Below are 5,811 nucleotides of genomic sequence, written 5' to 3' on the forward strand. Positions count from 1 at the left end.
CCGCCTGCCTCTGCCTCCCGAGTGCTGGGATTAAAGGCGTGCACCACCACCACCCGGCTCATCACAGAGATTTTTACACCGAAATTCTTCCTCCATGACCCCACTGTGACAGTGGGGGATGGGACCACCACAAGATGCTAGAAGGAAAAAGACAAAAGCAGGTCTAGAAGAGAAGTTTATGAATCTCAATGTCTACATCATGAAAATGATAGCTACTTCAAACCTCCTAATAATACATCTTAGGGCCAGAGATTAAAAAGAAAATAATGCCAATGCAAACCCCAAAGCAACTATGAGAAAGCATAAGAAAGATCAGAGATGAAATAAGTGGTCCCTTAGAGTTTGAAACAAAGACCAAAGAAACAAAGATCAAAACAAAGATCTGGTGATTTGAAAGGATGAAGTCTGACAAACCCTTGACATGCGTCACTCAGAGAGAAGATTCAAGTTCAAGACATGAAGGACAAGTAGGATCTAGGGAACCCTGAGTGTGTATGTGTGTGATGTGCACTGACTCTAGAGAGTTGACAATCCTGTAAGCAAGAAAGTTCTTGAATCATAAAAGAAACACTAACATTGATAAGATGTTATTAAGCCTACATACCACTTGCTGCCTTCCAGTTACTTTACTCTGGGTGTAAGGATCAATTCCAGATGTTACAAAACATGCAAGTTATCAATTTAGGTATAAGATGAAAAGAGAAACACAACTTCTGTTAGCAAGGACATCTCAGGACCAACATAGTGCATGACAGGTCTTTCCATATAATGGAGACCAGTGATCCTTGAGAAGCATCAAAAAGACAGAAGAAAAGATCATTGCAAACATAGTCTTGTGTACACCAGGCATCCTTGTTAGAGTACATCATCTTTAAACCCTGCATGGCAATCCCTGATGCACTGTCATGATGCCCAGGGAAGATGGGATGACCTGGAAGTTAAACTACTTCCTTAAGATCATCCAGCTTTTGAATGGTTATCTAAAATGCTTCACTGTAGGAGCAGACAATGTGGGCTCCAAGCAGATGCAGCAGATCGATATGTCCCCATGAAGGAAGGCTGTGGTGCTGATGGGCAAGAACACCATGATGCGAAAGGCCATCCGGGGGCATCTGGAGAACCACCCAGCTCTGGAGAAACTGCTGCCTCATATCTGGGGGAATGTGGGCTTTGTGTTCACCAAGGAGAATCTCACTTAGATTAGGAACATGCTGCTGGCCAACAAAGTGCCAGCTGTTGCCTGTGCTGGTGCCATCGCCCCATGTAAGGCCACTGTGCCAGCCCAGAACACTGGTCTGGGGCTCAATAAGATCTCTTTTTTTCCAAGCTTTAGGCATCACTACTAAAATCTCCAGGGGCACCATTGAAATTCTGAGTGATGTGCAGCTGATAAAAACTGGAGACAAAGTAGGAGCCAGTGAAGCCACGCTGCTGAACATGCTGAACATCCCCCCCTTCTCCTTTGAGCTGATCATCCAGCAGGTGTTTGACGATGGTAGCATTTACAACCCAGAAGTGTTTGACATCACAGAACAAACTCTTCACTCTTGCTTTCTAGAGGGTGTCCGAAATCTTGCCAGTGTTTGCAGACTGGTTACCGAGCTATTGTTTCAGTGTCACACTCTAGCATCCATGGGTACTATCTATAGATATCCATAGAGCTCTATCTATGGAGACTGAGTACACCTTCCCACTTGCTGAAAAGGTCAAGGCCTTATTGGCTGATCCATCTGCATTTGTGGCTGCTGCCCCTGCAGCTGCTGCCACCACTGCTGCTCCTGCTACTGCTGCAGCCCCAGCCAAGGCTGAAGCCAAGGAAAAGTAGGAGGAATCAGATGAGGATATGGGATTTGTTCTCTTTGACTAATCCTCTCAAAGCAACCAACTCAGAAAACTTAATCTGAGAAACATGGAAATAAAAAGGTTACTTCTGTTAAAAAAAAGACAAAACAAAACATAATCTTGAAAGCCAGCACAATCCTGCAGCTGAACCATACAAACAACAACAACCACCACAGCAAACACACACACAGACACACACACACACACACACACACACACACACACACAGGCTTGAGTGTACTCCAATGTCCTTGATGAATATCCACTTATACATCTGTTATCAGATTTCTTGCTTCTTCACACTAAGTCAACCAAGACATGACAGTGAAATGTTTCCTGTTCACAGAGAGTTCAACAGGGAATCCTAGGACAATTCTATGGGAAAACTATTTAGCAAGCATGTAAGGAGATCAACTGAAGAAGTCCACAGTCAGCCACAAAACATCAACTTTTGTCATTCTCTAAAGAAGAAATAAGGTCGGGATATGGTGGCTTATGCCTTTAATCCCAGCACTTGGGAGGCAGAGGCAGGCGGATCTCTGTGAGTTTGAGACCAGCCTGGTCTACAGAGCTAGTTCCAGGACAGGCTCCAAAGCCACAGAGAAACCCTGTCTCGAAAAACCAAAAAAGAAGAAGAAGAAGAAGAAGAAGAAGAAGAAGAAGAAGAAGAAGAAGAAGAAGAAGAAGAAGAAGAAGAAGAAGAAATAGACATGAGGTTCATACTGTAAGCCCCTGCCCCTGGTTCCAGAGAAATGGTGACTAGAGCTGTGGATCAGTAGCTGGAACCTTAACTGAAATGGGGGACTTTGGGGCAGACACAAAGGGAAGCTGATGAAATAGCTTTTTTCACAGCAGATGAAAATAATCCCAGGTAACTGTATACATCTATAGAAGTATTATAGAGGATTTCTTATTTCACACAGATAAGGTTTAAAATAAGAAAAATTAAACCAAAGTAAAATGTGGCAATAATTTTAAACAGAACAATTAAGCAAAATGAACACATAAGCAGAAACCCATGCCTCAACAAAAAGTATTAAGTGTATGTATTAAGAAGAACAACTGAACACAAAAATCAACCAGCAATGAGGAAATCTCCCAATGTCAAGGTCCAAGAGATTAGGAGATTCCAGTTTATCAGGTCAAGTGTAGAAGTCCAGGTGCTCTCTATTCAACAAGAGTTTCTCTGCAGCATCAAGACAAACCACAGTCTGCTGCAGGGCCTTATATGAAGAGATTTCGGTAACTTCTCACAAAGGCTTTTTGTGATGTCACAGTAAGGAATGGGCCAGTAACAGCAAATGGCCCAAAAGATGATTCTCTACAGAGCTCCAGAGAAAATTCCCAACAAGAAATGACTTAAATGACAAAGGATAACCTTCCTCTCCAGCTTTCACAGGACGGGGAGGGATGGAAGACAAGGAGCAGGGGACTTGGGAAGCTAGTACATGACTTTGGCAGGTCCCTGGTGCATCCAGTCACACAATTACTCCTGATACCCTGGGCTTTCATGACCTCCCCAAACTACACCTCCCTGCTAGAGCCCAGGCATTCAGACACATGATAAGGTGTGAGACCATTCCTGTCAAACCTGAGCAGGACACTTTGACTTTAAGAACATAGTAAGCAGGTAACATAGTAACAAGTGCCATAGTAACAAGGTGGACAGACTCAGCAACTCTGTGCTGACCTTTGCTAGGGACTCAGGTATGGACTAGTTAGAGAATGAACCTATGGTCTGCCCCAATGCCCTTTGCACTAGGATGCTATGTTCTCTAAGTATTCTGACTACACTTCACATATTCAATTCCTTTATCTAAAACTCCAATAGATGGTCATCTAAAGGATGCTAGCCTTCCCTGACACTGGGATGCTGTAATGAAATGGACTTACCTCATGATACACATTACATGTCTTTGGTCTTTTTTCAGTGCTCTAGGGTGCAACGTAGCAAGTATGGAAGATAGTTACCAGGATAGATGACATTTAAGTGCTTCAAAGGGTTTATGAGATAATAGATAGCACAGGTAGATGTGATAAACATTCACATATTGATGAAATAGCTGGCTTTTTACAGCCTGTACATACTAATAAAACTTTGAAAACCAAAAAAAATAAATTAACTAAAAAATGACAAGGAATCATGCTTAAGAATTGAAATATGAGACTAGTTAAAAGAAACTGATTGAATAGCACAAATTAAATCAAGAACCAATTCAGAGACATAGATCAAAACCAACAAAACAGGAAGCAAACTCACTGTTTGGATGTCAAAGCAAATGAGCAACATCTGTTTTCGTAGATCAGTAATATCAAGGTTTACGTGAATCAATGTCTGAGCTCAACAACCCTGCAGTCAACCCAGCAACAGCTTCTCTGCAATGTGAGAAGCCCCAGCCAGGGCCTCATGTAGGCGGAGCCTGCAACTTCTCACAATGGCTCCAGTGAGGCCATAGGAGGAAATGAACCAATCACAGCTATTCACAACCAAAACTAAAGCAACGAAAATCTTCACCTTCTGTCTCCAAGGACTGAATTGGTTTTTTCACTGTCATGACCAATTCCCTGAGAAAGAGCAACATTTGTTCCATAGGTTGTGCTATGGCTCAGACAATCAGGGGACAGGGAAACCATGTTGGGGACTTGGGAAGATGGGTCTGAAGCAGCTGCTTGCATGGCTTTTTCATGTCTTGTTGCCTCTAATGACTCCATTTTCCCTGCTGGGTTCCACCACCATAGGGCTTTACAACCTCCTGAACAGCAACCCTGTTAGAGACTGGAAATCCAGAGACTTGAGATGATGTGAAACCTCCCCCACACAAACCTTGAGGACATGTGGACTTTAATAACAGCTGTAGTACCAAGAGTGAACCCAGTTGGCTTTGGACTACCCTTGGTTAGAGACAGAGCTATGGACTAGATAGTGAACACATAAGCTTCCTCAAGGCCCTTTTCACTCAGACCCTCAAATTCTCTGATGACTCCAACTACTGCAGCCTTCTTCATCTCTACCCTCATGGCACTTAGTTCCTTTCCCTTAAACTCATATTTGTGGGCATCAAAAGGATGACGACCTGTCTGTGACACTGCAAGGCCATGAGGAAATTGTCATCCCTCAAGACTTTCCAAAGCATGTTTTGTTTAATGAGTGGCATGGTGGGCAGGAGAAGACTCATAATGTGATGGAATTTACAACCACAGAGAAATGCTGAGGGAAGTAATAAGACAGGTGTGTATGCCCCAAGCACATGGCCAAACCAAATCCCTTATCTTTTACTGTAGAGAGAGCCCGCCCTTTGGGGGCGGGACAGCCTTCTTCCTGTCTATAAATTGGGGTGCACAAACGCTGGTAACTTCTTCTTCCTGGCTGCTATTTCTGGGCATCGCTGGAACTTCGGTTCTGTGAGTGTTCCATTTATATTAAAGTTGCTTTTATATTATACCAATTGGCCTGTATTAATTTGATCCGCCTTCACCTGGCGCCCAACGTTGTGGCCCCGTACCAGCACCAGTACCCGGGCGCTGGCCACAGCCGCCCGGCGGGTCCCGGTTTCAGCCAGCGCTGCAAGGGGGAACCTAGTACAGCTTTGCGCGAGGACAGCTTTGCACACCAACTCTGCTCGCGACTCCCTGTGTGCGCTCCCCGGCCCAGCGCGCTCCAGCGTCCGGTATCGGGCAGCTCATTAGCCGGTCAAACCCGCACCCTATCCTGAGTGCGAGCGGGCACGCTCTCTCGCTGCAACTGTTCCGGGGTGTAGATTGCGCTTCAGGGTGCGCTTGCCTGTGTTCCCCTGCCCGTCCCGGCGGCGCCTGCTGCTACCGCAGCCACCGCCTCCCGAGCCGCCACGTGTGTGTGAACCACCACAGTGGCAGATTTGGTCTGATTCAAAATAACCTCTTCACACACATTATAAATCCTCAGGCAGAACAATAAATTTCCGTTTTGAGTTGTTTCAGACCGGCCCTCCA

The 5,811-nt window shown here is 44.8% G+C and overlaps 1 pseudogene; it reads left to right on the forward strand.

Moving 5' to 3' along the window:
* The first annotated feature begins 908 nt into the window (after nt 1-908).
* On the forward strand, nt 909-1,867 carry LOC101993424 (annotated as a pseudogene).
* The last annotated feature ends 3,944 nt before the right edge of the window (nt 1,868-5,811 follow it).

Source organism: Microtus ochrogaster, unplaced genomic scaffold (genome assembly GCF_000317375.1).
Source record: "Microtus ochrogaster isolate Prairie Vole_2 unplaced genomic scaffold, MicOch1.0 UNK238, whole genome shotgun sequence".
NCBI classification, from domain to species: domain Eukaryota; kingdom Metazoa; phylum Chordata; class Mammalia; order Rodentia; family Cricetidae; genus Microtus; species Microtus ochrogaster.